This window comes from Strongylocentrotus purpuratus, unplaced genomic scaffold (genome assembly GCF_000002235.5).
Source record: "Strongylocentrotus purpuratus isolate Spur 01 unplaced genomic scaffold, Spur_5.0 spur5_scaffold_10, whole genome shotgun sequence".
Taxonomy (NCBI): domain Eukaryota; kingdom Metazoa; phylum Echinodermata; class Echinoidea; order Camarodonta; family Strongylocentrotidae; genus Strongylocentrotus; species Strongylocentrotus purpuratus.
This window is the reverse complement of record NW_022145595.1, coordinates 5,662,647-5,684,992: the sequence shown is the minus strand read 5'-3', so window position 1 is coordinate 5,684,992 and position 22,346 is coordinate 5,662,647. Positions and strand designations below refer to the sequence as shown.

General features: G+C 36.5%; 1 long non-coding RNA gene across 1 annotated transcript; it reads left to right on the top strand.

The window, feature by feature from the left end:
- The first annotated feature begins 3,853 nt into the window (after window positions 1-3,853).
- On the top strand, window positions 3,854-16,696 carry LOC115921632. The gene is made up of 2 exons (XR_004063010.1): window positions 3,854-4,003; window positions 16,240-16,696. It is a non-coding gene; the product is annotated as an uncharacterized LOC115921632 (long non-coding RNA).
- The last annotated feature ends 5,650 nt before the right edge of the window (window positions 16,697-22,346 follow it).

Here is a 22,346-nt window from a genome sequence, read left to right as displayed (position 1 = left end):
AATAAGAGTAAGTTGCTTAAAGAGAAGGTTCATTGATTTAAAAAAGTAACTTTAATGTCATTATCGCAAAGGTGACACTTTGATTGGCCAAGGTTATCAAAAGCCAATGCTTGGAAACATTCTAAGTAATGCTTATTGACGATTACAAAACGCTTAGATACATCCCCGACATAGCGCCTGAAAAGGTCCCCGGTCGCTGCTGAGATATGACGTCACATGTTGAACATGATGTGCACAAGCAGACGATGTCCCATGACATCTGACACAATATCAGTGCTGTTTTGTCATTTTTTCTTCACTTATTTCTCTTACTTCAATACCCTCAAGCGAAATGTTTAATCTATTGCCTCACTCTTAACCCCGCGCATGGTATTATTTTCATGGAAAATGCAAGGATAAAAAAAAAAGGAATCCGTCGCTTGTAAACAAAATAAGACGCCATTGTATTTTCAGCTGCATATACACCGCGGCATGTTCGGCGTTTCAAGAGGTAACAAATGACGTCCATGCTATCATTCCGGTGGTTTTTTAATTTGAAAGTATGGTTTCTTTGATTGTTCATTAACCCATATCCTGTGTATTTACAAATAAAAGAATTTAGTTATCAGAATGGAGGTCATATCCCTTTTTAAATGGTGTAAAATTCCATCACATTTATATACACTAAACTCTATAATTTGAGAAATTAAAGCATTGCCATTATGTTCATTCTTTATGGGATATGTCGTCTGCTTGGGCAGGGTTGGTTCATATTGTGACGGCATGAAAACATCGTTATTTTTCCGGCGAATCTCTCGCATATCCCAGATGCTATGGAGGTTGTTTTATTTGTATTTTTATAAACCACCCGATATGTAGTTGACCTAAAACTTGCATGATGGCCATCTGTAAGCTTACCAGTTTCTAGTAATACGCTATTTGCCATATTTGTGATTTTCTATGAACCCGCACTTTAATAAGGTTGGATTTTCCTTAAATTCTGTTCAACGGTTGCATGCCAATTATTTTACAGATACTCGCCTTTCTCTCCATAAGCTTAAATTTTAAATGTGCTCTGCTGCGTTGTTTGCGATATCGCATCACCACTGGGCAGGAGTTTTCGGAGCAATTCTATTATTAATCTACGAACATTTTAGAGCAATTTAAAAATTATTTACCTTGACATAATTTTCTCTTTTGATTTAAAGTCCCTCTAAAGTGTTGGGAGCCCCAAAAATCTAATGGCAAAATTTGAAATAAATGTTATCATAATGTGAACGAGGGTGTCAATAAAGACATATTTCTGCATTCAACAGAAAACCCAAATTATATACTCTTTTATCATTATTTGTCTTCAGACACATTGTTTTGGGGAAATATTTGCAGAAGTGTCTCTGACTCCTTTTTCACATTATGATACAATTTAAGTTAAATTTTGCCACCAAATTGTTGGCGAATTTAGGGCTCCCAACATTTTAAAGGGGCTTTATGAAATAGTTATTGTAATTGTTCTCAGTTGGAAATTGTTTGAGTGATCGATAGGCAAGTTACCTTCTTGATCTTTAAAAGAATGCCGTATCATTATAATGATACTCTAATATCTCTTTATCTCTCTCACTCTTTCTTCTCCCCAATATATTTACGTAATAATAATAATGATGGCGATCAGGATGATAATTATTATTATGTGTTTTTTTTTTTGGGGGGGGGGGCGGGGGTCTTATCTTCATGTCTGTCAAATTAAACATTCCTGGCGCTCCAGAAAAAACACCGATTGACTCCTTGCTTAATTTTGTTCTCACATTTTGTCATAAACTGTTGTAAACAGCTATAAACAGCGTTTCTTGTTATTATCAAATAAATTGGATAGTCAAGATTGAGGCTTGCAAATACTAGAGGCCTATGTGGGAAATCAAGCAAGCAGTTTTGCCGATATTATATTTTTGGTTTGCCTATAGATATAGAGCTAGGAAAATAGCGTTGGATGTTGAGTTAATAGTAAAATTTTCAAGGTTAAACCACAAACATTGACTATAAGCATTTATCTCATAGCTTAAATCAATATGTAAGAAAATGTGTCGAGCTCTATGAATGCCCTAATTCTGTTGGAGGGGCGCCATTACAATATGTATTCGACTATTATATTGAAATGTGCTGCCAACTCCAGGATAAGTATTTCTGTCCATTTAGTTTCAAACAACAGACTGAGTTTTTGAGGTCGACATATGATCTTTAAATCCAGTTTATTCAATTTGGACACGTTTTATGTAATAGTTAACTCAAGGCACAACAGGGCCTACCCAATCACTCTTAACGTAAAAGGTATTCATCAATATAGTAATAACAAGTTTTTAAAAAATCACATCTATCTGGAAGTAATTATTTGTTATCAAATTATCGAATAAGGCTTTGGGGGTAATCCGATCTGCGCCCTTGGTGTAAAGCATATAGCAGAGAATAAAAATAATTGGAGAGATAGGAGTGAAAGATAGAAGACATACTGGAGAAGAGACACAAATAGTTTTTATGTGTGTCCGTTGTACTTTTAAATACAACATTTCTCCATTCGAATGGGGCAAGGGGTATATCCCCTCTTGTTTGTTGTACTCAACACCCCCTCCCTTTGAGGAAAAAAAGGAAAAAGAAAAAGAAAAAGAATGGGGGGGGGGGGGCTAGTTTGGGGGCCAGGGACCCCCCTCTGGATCCGTCCATGTAAAGCAAGGTACCCGAATATATCCGATATGTTTTATACGTATAGAGAAATTATTTGTTTAACTTTCGCTCCGCTTGCTCGCAACATTTAGAAACAGGACTTTGTGAATAAACGAGATGCCCGCAAATCTTTATATTCGGGTCACCAATGATGAAGTGCTGGATAGAGTGAATGCCTGGAGAAAGGTGCTTGAGAAAAACAATATGGAGACTGGAGAAAAACTGGACAGGACGCATCGTATGGGAAAACATGCACATGGACACCTTGGAACAAGACCTAAGGAAGGTGGATGATAAACGGGGAAGAAGAAGACCAAGAATTGGGATGATGTTAATCATGAAAGGTCACATATCATATGATATAATGAAGAAGAAGGCTAAAAATAGAGAGGGGTGGAGAAAGAAGCTCTAAAGAAGGATTTCGTGTGTGAACCTGCCTTTGGCAGAACACCTGAGAGAGAGAGAGAGAGAGAGAGAGAGAGAGAGAGAGAGAGAGAGAGAGAGAGAGAGAGGGAGGGAGAGAGAGAGAAGCCTAGTAATGTAATTCAGTCATTTCATACTTCTTATATTACCACACATAATTTAATTGTCTATATTATTGCATACTAACTGGTCATTGTATTGAAATTTGATTACAATTATTATTTCTTGATTAATAAATCTCAATTCATATTCGCCACGTTAGTCGTTCTTTGAATGGATAAATGTATTTTCTCAAGAGTATTCTGTCCTTTGCATTTGCACTTGGCTATAACAGTATTTTTCTAAAACGAAACCCGAAAGTAATGCAAGAATGATCAACAAGAATAATTGTTATTTTGTCATGTGGATTCGTTTCACGCACATTTAAACAAACCACGAACAAAGTGATGTAGCGCCAGCTTTTGATGACTTTTTACCAGTTTCAACTTTTTTGTTTACATACATAGCTTATTACAATACTTTACATGTTTTTTTAACAAGATTTTTGTTAAAATTAACATGTAATTGAGCATAAATAATGTCCACAAATATACGATTTTATTTCATATTTTAATAAATTTCATATTAAATTATATCAATTGTAATGAAAATACAAAAAACACAAAAGCATATCATTGTTCAAATGATAGAGACTTTAAAAAGACTAATTTTTCCAGCTGCCTTTTTGACGTCTGGATAATACACATGTTTCTCCTATTGTGCTCGCTATAGAATATAGGCGGTTAGTACGAATCTGCAGACGACAAACTCTTGGACAACAGAATTTTATATTTATTCTTCTCTGTGAAGTGCATTTCCTTACTGTCTTTGGAGAGAAGATCATATACCGGTAAGCTTTTAGAAATTGTACATAGTTTGGCTGGTTGAACTGAAATGATGGACATTTCACGTAGATTTTAGATGCGGGCTCCGGCTCTGTCTCTGGTAGACCGAATTTTCCGTCTCTTTCGTTCGTTAGCCTCTTATTGGGGTAGGGTCGGCTCTCTCTAAAGAGAGAGCCGACGGTGCCGACCCTACCCCAATAAGAGGCTAACGAACGAAAGAGACGGAAAATTCGGTCTATGTCTCTGGCTGATCAAACATCGCCACACTCCACCAGTACCAGTTGAGGTGTATAGCTTGCAGCAGATCACCTGAAAAAATATTGTGTGTATACCGATACCGGTAGGTGAATTGAATAAATTTAACCTAACAAAAATTATCTGGCATTATATTGTTAAAACGGTCAGGCGTAAGAAGAAAATAGAGGATATTAACACAAATGCTGTGTACTATATATTCATGATATTGGGCCTTAGTTTAGATCTAGATCTAGACCTATGTTTAACTTTTAGAATTCAGTCGCGTGACGAAGTTGTTCGTCTGAAACTCACATTTAGTCTACAGGTTTGTGTGTAAGGTCTACGGAAAACTGGAAAAATTATTTAAACAGCGGGTTTGGTTATATTTTTTTAAATGTAAAGAAATACCGGTAGTAATTAAAATTTAGACTTACAATGATTTTTGACGGCTCAGGGCATCCGGTCAATCACTTGAAATTATAATTTGAAGATGTCTTTGAGCTTGATGGGAAAAAGGGTGATTCCTTGTCCTAACACAATTCATCCATATTGTATATCGTCGATTCAACATGGCGAAGAGAAAGTATGCATGCGCGGTAGGGGCACAGCAACAGGGTCCTGATCAGCATCAGACGTGCCTTTCAGTGTCATGACACATCCACCATTCCCAAGCTGTTTAAGGGACTAGTGCGCCCCCTCCTTGAGTACAGTCGCCACTGGTGTTACTGTAAATGATTTTCAGAAAATTACTGCAACAAAAGCATGTTTTCATAAACATATAGAACGTTTAACATCAATTTTTATCGCAACCCTGTTATAATGACATTTTCTTCATGAGAGTAACATTAATATTGCAAAGTGAATAAGTCATATGAGTCGCTAAGTTTTATCAAAATGTCAAAAATATGAAATATGATAAAAATATTTTTTCTTCTAGATATTGGTCCATAATTTAGTGCTGTAACATCACGGATATCTCCAATTTCGTTTAACCGCCAGTCAAAACCGGACGGTTTTCGGTTAAACGATTTAAAAAAAAAATTATTAAAAAAAAAAAAAAAAAAAAAAAAAAAAAAAAAAAAAAATCATTTTTTTTTAATTTTATTTTTTTAATTGTTGATCGACTGTGAAAAAAACCCATGCGGGAAGGACTTTCATTTAAAAGAACATTTAGAAGAATGTGTAAGATCATTAATGTAAATTAAAAACAGTAGAGGACCTAGGATAGAACCTTGTGGTACGCGTGTGTAAAACTTGGATGAATTATTATTATATACTACATAATTATTGAGATCTATTACAAAGATTACTTTCAAACCAAGATGAGTGTTGTTCTAGTTTCGGAGTGGTCAACACACAGATTACTGAGCTGGTAGACATTGCCAGGCATAGTACCAGGTGGAGGGGCATAATTAAATCGAAACTTTAAAAAAAAAAAAAAATTATTAAAAAAAACAAAAAACAAAAAAAAACGGGAAAACGAAACCGTCCAATTGAAAACGGAATCCGCCATGGGCGGTCGGATACCGGACGGTAAAACGTTTGACTACAGCACTACCATAATTGTCCAGAAAGTAATTATAATTTATTTAAACCATTGTTTTATAAAGAAAATGGATTCATAAACTGATTTTGCTATACATACATTTTAAAATTATTAAAAATGTTGTAATTTAAAAAAAAAAATTTTCTTCTAATTTTATATTCATGATTTATATTGGAAGACTGGTAATTTAAAAAAAAAATATGACAATCATAGAGTATGAACTATTAATTGGTTTGCCAAATATGAACATGGCTTGTTTAAGTTTGAATTTATGAGTAATTGAATATTAATTATAAAGAAATTATTGGTACCATTTTGCAAACAAAGATAAACATGAGAATCTGTGTTACCATGAATTTGAAAAATTGTGTTAAAAAACCAGGCATGTCTCTGCGACCCAAGCGACTAATAGTAATTTTGAAAAGCCAATGTGTTTGAGAAATGGGAAGAGCTGCTCTTTAAGCATACCTGCCAACTGTTCCATTTAAAAATAATATTCTGATTCTTTTTTCTTCTCTTGTTTTACCATGTGCCGCAATTTGAGAGTTGTGTATAGCATGCGTTGAATGGCTGGAGGATTGAGCTGTGAATTTTTTATTAGCTTTTTTGTACAGATTTACCGCATATCGCCAGTTACACTGTCGCTGCATACATGGCAGTGGTAAGGCTGTGCGATCGCCTGTTTAGGGTACATATTTCTTATTTTCAAATGTTGGCAGGTATGTTAAAGATATTTCGATTCAAGAGATGTCTTCAGAGAAAAATCCAGTCAGAGATTAGGAAAGAATACTGGAAATATCTTGAGTCAATGTTTTAAGGAGGCAATGATAACAACCGGTATGTAGCCATGAAGATATTTTTGTGCTTCATTAAGCATAAGCAGGGTGACAGTGGTGGAATCTCACATCTCAACTCAGATGGAAGGAGCTAAAACAGACGCCACTGAGAAAGTTAAGCCCTCAACCACTAATACCAAGCGGTGTTTACGAAAGAGACTCCAGTCGCACCTGATCTGCTACCTGCCAACTCGCCTTATGAAACCATGCCAGCTATCATTATTACACCGGCAGGTATCAAGAAATTTCTTGACAATCTAAAAACAAGGAGTGCCCATGTCCTGATGGGATTACTCCACTAGTACTCAAGGAACTGTCAGGTATCATAACATCTTGTGTGCCATCTTCAGGAAGTCTTACAGCACTGAAGATACCAGATGAGTGGAGATATGCCAACATAGTAAGAAGGGAGACAGATCAGAATCGAGCAACTACAGACCAATCTCACTAACCTGTATCTTATATAAACTGATGGAGCATATCCTAGCTAGCAACATCATGATGCATGGAAACTTCCAAGATCTCCTTTACCCACTGCAGCATGGTTCAGGCAACACAAGTTGTGTGAGCTACCGCTGTTAGGACTGGTGAGCAACCTGATGAATAACCTGCAAGATGGTAAACAGACGGACATCCTAGTGCTGGACTTTGGCAAGGCATTCAACAAGGTTGGCCACTAGCGTCTCATCCAGAAACTAGACTACTATGTAGTGAGAGGACCCAACAACCATTGGATTGCCAGCTTTGTGCAGAACAGAAAGCAGCAGGTGCTCCTGGGTGGATATAGATCATCTCAAATCAACATGGAATCCTGGGTGCCTCAGGGCTCTGTCCTTGGCCCATGCCTTTTCTTGTACTTGACAAATGACTTGCCTGACCAACTCAAGTCAAGAGCTCAACTGTTTGCTGATGATGCATCATCTACCTCACTGTACAAAGTCTATTGGTGACCAGCTGCAACAAGATCATAACAAACTCAGTGACTGGACCAGCAAGTGGATGGAACTGAACACCAAAGAGTATGAGGTTATCTCAGTCACCAGGAAGTTAAACAGGGTTCTGCACCAGTAAAAACTCAGCAACTCCATCTTTACTCCTGTAGAAGCCACAAAATGCCTTGGTGTCATAACAACAGACCTTAGATGGAACAGACAAATTGACAATGTCTGCCCAAAGGCTAACATCACCTTGGCCTTCCTATGAAGAAACCTGGGGTGAACTCACCCAAATTGCAAGCAACAGCATACAGAACACTAGTTAGACCCCTGGTGGAATATGCGATGAGAACACCTTCGTCTTGTGTTGCTCTACAATATCCACAGCCAGCTAGTTCCATTTAAAGCCCAAGTCTACTCCAATTTTCAAAAATGATAGCATGTTGTAAATAGATCAAAGGTTCAAACTGCAAAATATCATGGACGTAATTCAATCAGGTGATTTTTAAGAACGACTTTTGTTTCGGTTATTTTGAGCAAAACATGTAAATGGCCGCACGGATGTGACGTTTCTCCTCACAACGAAAGTGCCAGCAGACAGCAGTACACATTTTGAGAAAGGCTATTTTCATAATGTAACCAAATTCAATGCATACGTCTTGGTGAAGTGCCTCGATACAAACATGGTAAGAATAATAGTATTTCAGTAGACAATAGTATCCGAACTGCAACAATTTCGTTGCCAGGTAGGGTAAACATTATGGATTGCCCTACCTAGCAACACTTAATATATGCTGACTGTTGAAAAACTGTTATTCTTATCAGGTGAATGATACTTGTACAACTTCACCTGGTATGTCATATTTTCAAGAAAATGGCTGCGCACATGGCATGCTAAAAGGCATCACATCATGCTAAGAATATCTTCATTTATATACATATCTCTTGTACATTTTTGCAAGGAATACTGTACAATAAAGGGCAGGAATACATCTCATTTTTCAGAACACCTACATTTATTCTTTGGGGTGAGGTTTACTTCAAGATAGTAATTTTTTATATGGGCTAGTAGAGCAGCACAATGGCAAAATTATCTAATATTTTCGGTACAATTTACATTGCAGTACAGTCAAACCATTGTAGTAAGTTCATTTACGTTAAATCAAATAAATAAGAGGAACAGAATGGCCAAAGTTAAAAACAGATTAGACAAAAACTAGTAATCGTAAAATCATGAATGCTTGAAATATAGAAATATAAGATCACTAAATCTATGGGAATCGTGAATGGCAACGTGGTCAATGGATTAAGATGTATTCACGGTCAACGCTCCTGTTTGTCGACTGAGGTGGCTCAGTTGGTAAAAGCATCTGCCTGCAGAACCAAAGATTGTGACCCAAATTCACAAAGGAGGTTTGTCAACAAACCTAGGTTTAACAGGTTTGTAAAAAACGCGTCAAAACGCGGTGTGAATTCGGGCCTACGAGTTTTAATCCAGCCCGTGGAGATGACTAAAGCCTTTGTTGTGTGTTAACGTGCCCCTCCCTGTTTCATAGATGCAGGCTAAGTTACAGTGGAAAACACTCTGTCCCTTGGATGGGATGTTAAATCGAGGCCCCCTGTAGAGGAGAGTCACCACCTTTGCACGATAAAAACCCATTATACTATTTATACAAGAGTAGGGGGAAACTATGGAGTAGTGGTTCACCTGCACACCCCCAATCTGTTATACTGGGTGGGAGTAGAGACCCGAGGATTACAGTGATTGAGTACACATATCGGTTGCCAGGCACAGGTGACACCAAATACTTAATAGATATAATAATAATAATAATGAATTTCTATTTTTTTTCTTAATCGTGTCCTTTAGAGTTTAGACTAGTCGATGCAGACCTACGTACTCGCATAGAATTTACCTACATGTCCTAAATGCAAGGCACAGGTTTTTTTGGTTGATTTCATATTATAGAAATACAAATATTGCTTTTTTCCCCAGGTGATTGTACACTTTAACATCTAATTGATGGACTTTAGTCAGAATGTCAGATTGCTATGTTTGTTATGTCACATTATTTTCATAATTTTGCAGAAGTATTCCCAGGTTTTTCCTAGTATTTCCCAACTGTGTAAAGTTTCGAGGCAATACCTGGGAAATTGCAAACCCTAGATAATTTATCCAATTAGAAACATGTTATCATGCATATCATTTTAGCTGAAGACCAGCAGAAACCAGATTTTTCATGTTGATTTGATTTGATTTGATTTATTAACCAAGAGCAATACATTTCATACAATGATTTTACATTATATACAAGAAGAGAAACTATTGGTTGGTAAAAGGGGCCAGATAATAGCACATGTACTAGTCGAGCCTAACCCCTTAAACAGCTAATCAAAGTATTTTGGTACAAATCAGTTTAGAAAACGTAACAAAACAACAAATAATGAATTTACTATTACAATCAATACTTAAAAACAAGTATACTTAACAATGTCTTACAATATACAAAATAATAATGTAAAATAAACATTGTGTACATATGCAAATTATTTATGTTACGTGTGATTATGAAAGAGCATATTACAATAAAAAAAATTGTCTTTACAAACATAATATAATACAGAACTAAGAACAAATAAGGCAGATTTAAAAAAAAAGCATTCTCAGATCATTTGAAGCTTTTTGGTATAGAGTATAGCAACTGCAGCAAATTTATGTAATTACTTACATTGCATATGTCTTGCCTCTTTCCTGTTTTTTTGTTTCTAGAATTTACCCCCTGATCAATTAGTTTTGTTAAACTCCAAGTCGGGTTGTATCATTGTCCATAAAAGCGCACTAATCAAATACCCCTGGATACATGTTTACCTATCTGCACAGGTTTATGAGAAAGAACATTAGTTTTGCTCCCAAATTTAATTAAATGGCTCAGTCCAATTGCCATAATTTCTCCCTTTTAATTTGGAAGGATATCTTGACACTTTGGTAAACACTGCACCTTTGCATTTTGGAGCACGGTGGTTTAGTGGATCATAAGGCCTGGCTTCATCAGCTCGAGATTGCCAAATTTCCCGCTATTTTAACTATCCCGATGGCGATCGCAACTTATCCAGTTTATTTGCGTCTTCATCAGCCCAAAGTTGCAATTAGCGGGATAGTTGATCGAGATAATCATCCCAAGATATTTTTATTTTATTTATTTATTTATTAGTCTTTTTTTAGTAGGGTGGCTCCATCAGTAGTTCAATACTGTTTTCCGTGGAGGCCCTACAACATAAATACAAAATTAACAAACATATTGAAAACAAACCATCCAAATCGAAACAAAGTGAACAAAGTTACAACATTTTCGAACAAAAGAAAAGAAACAAACACAACACAATGGACCAGTTCAATGATTTAAATTATTATAGCGCCAAAACAAAAGAGTAAATGAAGAATTTGATGGTGCATTTTTAAAAAAATTAGGTAAAGTATTCCAGAAAGCCGCACCATCAAATGAAAAACTTTGTTTCCCCATCCGGGTTTTTATTTTGGGTAAAATTAATATCTTGGGCTAGTTTGAACAATATCCCGCTATTTGTCCGGTGCGTCTTCACCAGCTTAAAGACTCGCACTATGCGCGAACGCTGAGTAAAATATCTTTTCAATTTTCGAGGTGGAGTCTCGAGCTGATGAAGACGCGATTTGTAATTTCAGGATTATTTCCTAAATCAGAAAAAGCAGGCTATTTGGCAATCTCGAGCTGATGAAGACATACCTATTCCCTCGACTTTTAATTGAGGAGTTTGATTCTTTGCCCAGTGTTTGTTATCATTAGAGAAAGTATTTTATCTACAAAAAGCTCTCTTGACCTCGGTGTAGTAAATGGGTTATTGGTATAGAAAAATTATAGAGTACAAGAATAACATAAATGCTAAAACCTAGGGAAAGAACACTTGAGTATGATTAATTCTATGTTTGACATGTGTGTTTGACATGTGTGCTGTTTAAGAACCAACTTTATATGTTTTGTGAGTATTAGTTTTGATATTATGAGTGTTGTATTGGCACCTCCGTATTACATCATACCCACAATGTATCATTGTATTTTGAATTGATCCCAAAATAGAGATCTATCGTGATCCTATTACCCCACAAAATAGTTTCAAACAGTCCTTGTAAATGTCTAGAGTAAGTGATCCTTTGGGCCTTTCTGGAGCAACTTTATGGTCCCTGTGCTCTTCTGTTAGTTTCAGCCTACTGGTATACTATATTTCATTGCATTGTTCGTAGTTGGTTTTCTACACCAAAGAAACATTTTCAGCCACAGTATTTGTTATGAATACATAAAAACACGGGTGAGCCCCTAAAACATAACATTTTTGCACTTTGGGTAACAAGTTTTGAAAATCAGTTGATGTCATCGATTCTAGTATTAAATTCTACTTTATAGGAAGCTGCATTATAAGAAAGGTTATTCACACCACTTCCCTTGTAGAGCCGTATGTGTACCTAACTGTAAATGTGATGCAGTCTTCTTGACTGGATAATAAAAATAATTTCCTTGTGCTGAGAAATAATGGAGTAAAAATTGCTTTGACTTCTGGCCTCCGCAGCACGAATTATGCAGAATCATAATACTGCTCCTAAGTTGCTATGGTATTTGTTCTCCTCCTCGCATCTCTCTCTCTCTCTTTATCTCTCTCTCTCTCTCTCTCTATCTCTCTCTCTTTCTATCTCTCTCTCTTTCTATCTCTCTCTCTCTTTTCTCTTCTCTATCTCTCTTTTCTCTTCTGTATCTTTTCTCTTCTCTATTTCTCTTTTCTCTTCCCTATCTCTCTTTTCTCTTCTCTATCTCTCTTTTCTCTTATATATCTCTCTTTTCTCTTCTCTTTCTCTCTTCCCTATCTCTCTTTTCTCTTCCCTATCCTTGCTCAGTGTGCATCCGTTCATTATGCTGTAATTTGAGCTGTGTTGCAATAGAAAAGATATGTCATTGACGCATGCTTGATCGTGGCGGGGAGCGTACGTGTGCTTAGAGATAGACACCTGAGGCACTTTCGTCATCAGTGGGTATAGCCTTGATCATGCGGAATTAGAGGGTGGGGGAACATTTGATTTAATATCAAGATGGTGATATGTACTTGACTATCCATCCTTTTAATCCATATTGAAGGTTATAAAGACAAAGATACATGAAGGAACTGTCTATCTTGACTTAGATCTGTTTTGACTGTCTCTTTACTTAAAGTGAACCGGTAACATTAATGAAGGTTAAAGAAAAAACTGCGTAGCATTGAAGCCACTACCTTTGCAACATTTTTCTCTCATCTGAACAAAGTTAACAATTCTTCTGTTGTATTTTTATGTTGTCAGTGAAATGAAATAAGTTAATGAAAACATTAGAATATCATCGCGGTACAATTTTACTTTTCTAAAAACATGTTGAAAAATCAGTCCAAAGGAGGAAAAGAAGTATCGTCTTCTTTTTGCATGGCTGATCATCAACTAAACGGAGTTAAGTCTTTTGTCAACTCTGTTTGTTGCTACGACAGGCAACCAGTGAAAATGAATTTGTTTAATCAAATAATGGAAATGCAAGCATTACTTTAAACAAACAGAAATTTGGTATTCGTGGCTCATTTTTTCCTGATTGAGGTTTAAGGCTGTGCACAACAGTGTAATGAGGTACCCGAGTACACTCTCATGCTTACAAGCGAATACTCCAGTATTCGGACGCCATGTTTTTTTTATTTTTAAAATTTTTTTTTGAATTTTTTGATTTTTGATTTTTGATTTTTTTTGTTTTTTTTTGTTGTTGCCACCACCATACATACCACTGGAGCAGTATCCCAGTTCTGTCGCCGAAAACGCATGCAATTTTACTTTGAGTTGCAGTTGAAGGCGCCGATTTAATAATAATAATAACAGTGAACAATGCTGTTTTAAAAACCAAAGATGGCAGAATAATCCATTTTCCTCCAAGTCCAAGCAGAAATCCAGACATTTGGTCCCAGTTTCTGAGTGGTGAGTTTGACAGTGCTTGAGTTGGGAAACATTTTTACCGACGGCACCATGCCAGCGGCCACCGCTCACCCAGGCACGGGTAAGCGTCGGCCTGGACATTTTTTTTTTTTTTTAAATTTTTTAAATTTTAAATTTTTTAAATTTTTTTATATTTATTTATTTATTTTTTTTGCGGCCGAATATTCGGGTACGAGAAATCGTACCCGAGTAGTTGTCAACCGTGCGGGTACTCGAGCATTCGACTACCCTTCACAGCCTTATTGAGGTTTCATATGAAAGAGCAGAAAATGAACTTTCAAGAAATATGATTTTCTCTTTGAAATTCAGATACCGTCCATCAAATGACTTTTTGGTACCCTCTCTTTAAATTGTTTTTAATCACTCATGCGTGAAATATGCACCATATGATTTGCATCAAATGAAAGAGGAGGATCGTAGCTTTACAAATATGTGTCATTTATTGATCGAAATTGTGATTAAGTTATGATATAAAACATTGATAATTCTTGGTTTCATTATTTTTTTGGTACGCACTGTATATTGTCTGCCTGCTTTTTTGTCAAGGTTAAAACTAGAGCATCTCTGTGATCTCGGGACTGCATACTATGCCCCTCGACTTTGTCTTGGGTCAAAGTTCAGTTTAGAGATCACCTTTTGTAATAGTTTTAATTGTGCCCCTCAAAGCAGTCAACATTTGTATACTACTTACCAATCAAAGATTTCCAAGAAAATCTGCTAATTAGAAATTATCAATTAGAAAGGTATTAAGTTCACTTAATATTTAATAATGAACTACATTTTTGGCTGGTGAAAAAGGAGTGGGCTCAAATTTACCAGTTATCTTTGCTTTTTCCATGATGATGTAGTATTATATATTATGTAATATAGTGAATATTGAAGTACCATTTACAGAATTCACAAAAATGCAGTTCTCTTTGTTGATGGGTTGATCCCTGTGTGTGTGTGGAGTTTTGGTATGCCCAATCTGGCACATACATGTTCATTTATGATACAACTTACAAGTTCTACAATTTGGTGACATGCATGTATCTACCACTTTCATCTATGTTTCTTATTGTCTTCATGTGGATTGTTTCATTTCGTGACCAGTATTGGATCATTGTAATTAGAAAAGGACACTTATTGCATCTTTGACTGATGCGATTCAAACCACTCAGTCCCCATTTCAAAGTCCGTCTTTCACTGAAAGTTGCATCCCCACGTATATATATCCGTGTATGCCTGCGCGGTATATGTTTTACGTGTTGAACATACTAGTTGAAAGTGAGAAGCGTGTCTTCTTGTCATCATAGACACCATATCTCCACACAAAAGACCCCAATGAGAACCCGTCGAGCTTCATCATGGGATTATTCACGCCAGTATTGATTTGAAAGAGGGGATGCTCGGCGAACGCGAGTGGGAAGAGGAGGAAAAAGCCGAGGAGGTGAAAGTGAAGAGAAATGAACGATGGAGCATGGTGAATGAGATTGATGGGAGATCGTGCGCAAAAAGTAGGACGCTTGAAAAACGAGTTGATCAAGCTATTACTCAGTATGCTCCCTCTCCTTCAAGTGCATGTATGTGTAAGCATGTATGTGAAACAGTGGATAAGCATAGTAAATAATGTAGAGGCAAGAGTCTTTATAAGGCTCTTTCTGTACACATTTTTTTTTTATTTCCAAAAGACACACACTGCAGAAAGCAATTTCAGACCATTTTATTTCTTGCTTATTTGTATACCTGTGTGATATTTAGACACTGTCTATAATTCTGTATGATTATATGCTCTTGTAAGAGTATTCATTTTAACATAATTATTTAATTTTGATATTGTCGTAAAGGTATTTGAGAATTGTATGCTAATTGATGTACAAGGGAATGCATTTGTACATGTATCTCAAATTCTCATTATTTGTCTTTTATGTATTGATATGAGTTTTTATGAGTGTCTTAAGATATATGATTCAGTCAGGTTTTATAAGCTGATCTGAAAGATCTAAGGTAGATATCAACTTGGTGGTAAAAATAGATTTATGGCCATGAGAAAAGTAGTAATATCAAGATAAATAATATAAAATTATAAACAATGTCTGCCTAGAGTCAATATAAACTACAGTACTTTGAATCCAGCCTGCATACATTACTTGTTGCTATGTCAGGCAAGTCTAAGACAAATTTTCAGCATGTCAAGAACAACCTTTGTTTAAAAAGTATGCATAAAATTTAGAAATGTTAGTGAACTGGGGAGTGTTTCACATAGACTAAGATTGACTTAAAGTTGGACTTAACTATATAGCAGGCCATTAATGCCACTAGCTTTCACCATTTACTATTTGTCTCTCAAGGGATGTACAAATCATGGTCACAAATCTACAGAATTTACATTTTTTGATAGTTCATTATTGAAGGCAAAAATATTATCTAAAGATCATAATTGAAAAACCAATGGTAAGAGCAACCAGTGGCAACAATGGCCTGCCATAGTTAGGTCCAACTTCAAGTCGATCTTAGTCTTTGTGAAGCACTCCCCAAGTCTATTGGATAACAAGACAGCTGCAATTTACTAAAGAGCCTGCATTAAAATGCATTCCAAAATATCACACCTGACATACATTGTCATATCAATGTCGCAGGACGTGAGTTAATGGTCTATCCACACGTTATCTTTGTCCAGGATCAGAGGGCTGCAACGATCCTGCATCTGATCATCCACACCGGCCTCTGGACACCAGGATCCCTCCCCCGTGCCCTGGGCCCCTAATGGGTGCACAGAGTGGAGTGATCATTGTCAATTACACACCGGAGACCACTAGCTAGGTAGGGCAAGGCGGGACCGTCGTACTCCCTACGGTAAGTGGATTTATCGGATTGTCATATTGTCGTTTATTGATCATATCTCCACACCACTCATCAGATCCTTGTAGTGAGTGACTGATGATGCAGTATTCATCATGGAGAGTATAGTAAGGTATCATTAAGATATCTCTTAAGTGCCCCTACTTTAATAAGCGTTATTGTCCCTTGTCTTTATTTAAGGGAACCACTTGTAATTGCTTTTGCTTTAGTTTTTAAGGTTCCATGCCTCAATTCAATTAAATTCATTTCATTTTATTTCCAATTCTCGCAAAAAATACATTTAACAATTATACATTATACATATAAGCAAATATATAAACAATACAAAGAATATGGAGGAGCCAGCAGAGGCCATTGGCCTCCATGGTGTTTTTCAACTTTACATAGACTGCATACATCTAAAGTTTTAGTAATTCAATTACACTTCAAATAAATCACTACAACATTTTTTTTCCTCAATGTGTCTGAGGTTTCATGCAGAAATTTTAATGTAACTCCTGAAAAGAGGTATGAACACCCAACAAATGCACACTGAATATGGGCAAAACACCTTATGATTAAATCAAACGATAAAACGATAACAAATTCCTATCATATTTTGATGATTTTAAAATGCAGGCCTTTTGTTGACAATAAAACTGATTGGTAATACCAGGTATTGTGCATTCCTTTGTCAAATTTTCCATTCAAGTTTTTCTAATTAGAATAGCATGTACTATGATGATTAAAGATTGTACTTGTGTAGGCCGTGCTAATTCAGAATTAAACAGCCATTTGAATTATGGATTACCAGGGGAGGGAGGGGGGGGGGGGCGGTGGTTGTATTAATGGATGGTTGGAGAAGTACAAAAATCATATTTTGCCCTGATCAATCTCTCCAGGTCTTTTAAAATCTGTTGGTTGAATGGAACATAAAATTGTGCATTAATTGCCAAGTACTGGAGTAGACGGCATCATCCTCTACTTGTCTTTTTGATTAGTACGAGAGCCTTGAATTTCATCAGGCTATTTAACAAAGGCACCATAGAGAAGTTGCATTATGGATGAGAATAGCTTGGGAGGCAGGATTAACAATCAGTTCAATGGAGCGCATAGAGCTTGCAAAAAAAAAAACATCACAGGAGTAAGATCTGGTGGGGATGTGCAATTTGAGTTGTGATTGAGAGGGTTGGCCGCATCAGAGAGAGAGTGCCAGGAGAGAGAGAAAGAAAGAGCTTGGATTCTCTGCGGTTTCGCTTCTCGCTGATTGTAAGTATGAGGATGATATTTTGTGGATGGGAAGAGCACATTTCCAAGTGGATGCTATGTCGCCTGAAGTGTATCCTGTTACAGATGCAAGAGTATTGAGCATTAATTTGATATTTGCAGATCTATGGAAGAAGAATGGATAATGCACGTCGTCATAGTCTAACGATGATTATTTCCCCGCCTGCAAATTTTGAAAGCAAGTACCTGTATGGCTGGATGATAGAGGATGGTATCTGTGGTATTTGGTTGTACAGGTGTATGTTGTTTAAAAGCATTATTCATATTTCACTTAAAGCCCATCTGTACTAGTGTACAGGAGGGATTAGAACACCCTGTAAGGTCACTGGACAGGTGGTTATCTCATCAAATCAGCTCTCAATTACCATAAGAAAAAGAGGATCATGGGGGGCTGGTGGTCACCGATAAGGCATTGTTTGTTATATAGAGGGCGCAAGTAGCTTTAAGTAGTGCGTTGGGCCTTTAAAGAATGAATTCTACTACGTATGAGTCATGCGTAGAGTCTTGTCTTGTCTTGACGTTGGTATGTCAGAAGCATTCTTTTAAGACTTCTTTGTATATTGAATGTTATCCATTCCATTGACAGCATATATGTTTAAGTTGGATTTTAAGCAGACAAGAGCACAGAACACGATTGCAACTACTTTCGAAACATTGACCTTGAGTTCATTTTGTAAATTAGCTGCGATCTTCTTTATCACAGATACATTGTCGCATTTCATTATCTCTCCATCTCTATGACTCCGTCTCTATCTTCATCTTCTATCTGTCTTTGGCTTCCTTTCTCTGCCTGTAGATATTTCTCTTTGATATCTCTCTTTCTTTCTGTAGGTGTCTTTTTCTATTCTACCTCCTCTCTCTCTCCATCTCTTTGACTCTGTCTCTATCTTCATCTTCTATCTGTCTTTGACTTTCTTTCTCTGTCTGTAGATATCTCTCTTTCTATATGTAGGTGTCTTTTTCTCTTCTTCCTCCTCTCTCTCGCTCCATCTCTTTGACTCTGTCTGTGTCTTCATCTTCTATCTCTCTTTGACTTTCTTTCTCTGTCTGTAGATATCTCTCTTTCTATCTGTAGGTGTCTTTTTCTCTTCTTCCTCCTCTCTCTCGCTCCATCTCTTTGACTCTGTCTGTGTCTTCATCTTCTATCTCTCTTTGACTTTCTTTCTCTGTCTGTAGATATCTCTCTTTCTATCTTGAGGTGTCCTGTTATCTTCTTCCTCCTCCCTCTCTCCTTCTCTCACTATCACTCTTGCAAGCAACAGGTATAACTTTTTATTTGAAAAGGTAGGGAAGGAGCGCTATTGGAAAGTAAATACTTTTGATTATCAATTAGGGCTCTTAAGGAGGTCCTTAGCTTTTTAGTCCTGTCTATATTTAAACGAGAGGGGGTGTTCTTTTAGAAAAAGTGTCTTTGAGTAAGCAGCAGGAACTAGAAGTGATTTGGATTTTAAGGTATAGTTTCGCATGATTACAAGCAGAGAATTAAATACACAGCGAGAATCTACGTCACAGGTGGCAAAAATAACCTTGAATTGCTTTTTGACAAAAGCTCTAATGAGTCTCGTAAACTTTTCCTGCTGTGTGCTTGTGGCAAATGAAATGTCATGTGATACAATTACTCAGATTAGTTCTCTGTAGCTTGTAAATCACTCCAGTATATTAACAAACATATTTAGAACATTACTGATTATGCATTTGTATTAGAAAAGAAAATTTAATCCAACAAATTTAGAGGGTGGTTGGTCGTTACATGACATTTGTGCCTTTGAGGAGTGGGTTTCTCTAATTGTGTGCATGGTTACAGCGACTTGGCAATCTGACGTGGTTAGCTATCATAAAGCGTGATTATCTCTCTGGGTATTGAGAGCATTGTTACCATGGTAACAGCAAATAAATCAATGACATCTGGCTTGTTACTTCTGAGCTGCAGTGAGTAGAAGTGTCCGAGAGGAATTTGGTTCCTTAGCGAGAAGACGAGGCAGACAATAGGCAGCATAAGAAGGAGGCAAATATTGAACCTGGGTTTCCGTGGTGAGAGGAGTGTTTTCTGTTTAATTTACCACAATTTAGGAGTGACATTATTTGATAGAGTTGGTTGAAAGAGCGTTTATGTTCTTTCAAGTGCCATTTTTCATTGATTTATTTTTGCTCAGTAATATATAACATATATGTAATATGAGAAATATAATATTGCTGATATTACGATTTTATATACAATGTCAGGGAGATGTTTCACAAAGATCCTAAGTTGAACTTGGCTTTAAGTTGGATTTAACATTATGGAAAGCCATTTTTATAGCATCTTTGAAAAAATTTGTAAAAGTTATTTTAATTAAAAGGCATAAAATGTTGATTCAAATCATTCATATTTTCTATTATCAAGGAGAATTTTAATGTTTTTGATGTGGAATTCAGGAAATGTCTGAAATACTTGAATTTTTGCTTTTGAATGTATTTAAAGAATTGCTGTCCATAATGTTTAAGCCCAATTTAGAGTTAAGTTCGACTTAGGATATTAGTGAAACACCCCCCTGTTCACTTCAAAGGTGCTTTGTAAAATATTCCCTGTTTTAAACCAGATTTAGCTCCTGCAACAGTTATCATCACAGAGTGTATCCAAGAAACAAACCCTTTATCTTATGCACATATTGAGAGTGGAAATAAATAATATGGATATTTATATAGCACTGGTATCCACCAGCCTCTGACGCTCATGGCGCTGTACACATATTACCCTGGTTGTAGCCAAGCTGCCAAAGTAACTAGCGCTCAAGCATATCAGGTACCCATTTATACCTGCGTGGAGAGTGGCAAATGTAGATTAATGTCTTGCCACGGCGGGACTTGAACCTCGTACCTTGTGATATGCAGTCGGGTGACTTATCCACTAGACCACATCACCTCTACAATGTAGGAGGACATCTTGTTTAAGATTATTAGTGCTATGTAGGGGCTTGAACCCATGACCCTTGCATATGTTGTCAATATTTAAACCACTTGATTCTGAAATAAATATACCTCTTCATACATAAACACTGTGCCATAAGAAGAATATCTTTTCCCTAAAAGGTAATACAAAGTTTTGATGTGGGTCATGAATTTGGTTCAAATGAACATATTGGAAGCATACATATGCAATCCTACAATATTGATTGATCGTTGTCACGGTTGAAATCAGGGCTAAAGTGATGAAATTGTAAATAATAAACTCTTTATGTTGTATAGCTCCCAATCAAGATTGATATTACTTTAGCTTCAAAATGATGTTTTTTGACTAAAATCGACTGATTTTCTATTCCCGTTTTGAAATTATATATCAGAACTGGGTATTCCGAGATTTTCATGATCGCAGCTACCATTGTATGGCCGTAAGCGCTATTTGCAATTTATCGGGAGCACCGATAAATTAGATAAAATTCGATATTTTAATTTCTCGAAATCCTTAGCGTTTTAGAGCCCAAGTTTTTAAAAGTTGCTTAGTCTTAACACTAGGTTTCACAGTGGTAATGCAAATTTTAAATTTCATAATTCAATCCATTAGAAATATTACCTTTAACTTTTAGTATTTTTTGTGTGCTTTTGTTTGATATTGCTTGATTTCATAATGTCATCAGAACACATTTCTAAATACAACCTACCTTCAGATTACATAGATTTGACTAGGGAAACGCTTCAATTTACAACTAATACAAGTGTAAACAAGGTCTGTATTAAAAACCAGATTGAGCCAGTTTCAGAGAATATCTAGAACCAATGTTGACGAGAACTTGTTGAATTTTTAAACAATAGGGCTGAAATATCGGAAGTTTGGCTGATCTTATTGTCATGGCCTTTGACCCAATAGATCCTGTGCCTGTCAATCAGATATGATTGAATGGTGTAATATCCTTGAACTCCGAAGGGGGGGGGGGGGGGGGTACAATGTATTGCATCAAGAAAAATCAAAAGTGATAAGAAAAAGTTGTGCAATGATCAACAATCTGCACAATGCACATGTACATGACTACAAATATGATTTTGAAATCTTGGCACATATAATGTGACATCGTCTGATCTGCTATTTGTTGAGAGGTTTCTCAAATGGAATGAATCCCTGTTAGTTATTCTTCGACGTGTTTTCTCTCTTCACTCCAACACATCTTTTCCCAGCTCTTCCACCTGTTATCTCTTCTTGGTACATTCATTCGTCATCTCACTATGAAATCTCCAGAGTATGTGACGTCTTCTGATATGTTTATTTGATGAGATTTTTCTAAGAACGAACAACTCCCCACGGAATGTCCATTTTTGCGTCTTTTCTCCATATATTATTTACATCATCTGTTCTCAGCTCTTCCACCCACCGCCATCTTCTCTTGATGCCTTCAAGTTCATTCTTATCCCATCATCTCCTGTTTATCTCACAAAATTTTCTCACTCATCATGTGACATTTTCCAACCTTTTTTTGGATGAGAGATTTCCAAGAAGGCACAATTCCCAGGGGAATTAAGCTCCTTTCTCCCTTTTTTTCTTTTTGTCGGACCTTGTTCCACTTTCTTAAAGTGCTTCAATTTATGTGGGATACTGGGCCAAGAGGTGGAAATTTAATCGGCCAGTACCTCCGCATCCAGGGAAAGGATCTCGAGGGGTTTTGGGAAGAGGGGTCGGTAGAAATCAGG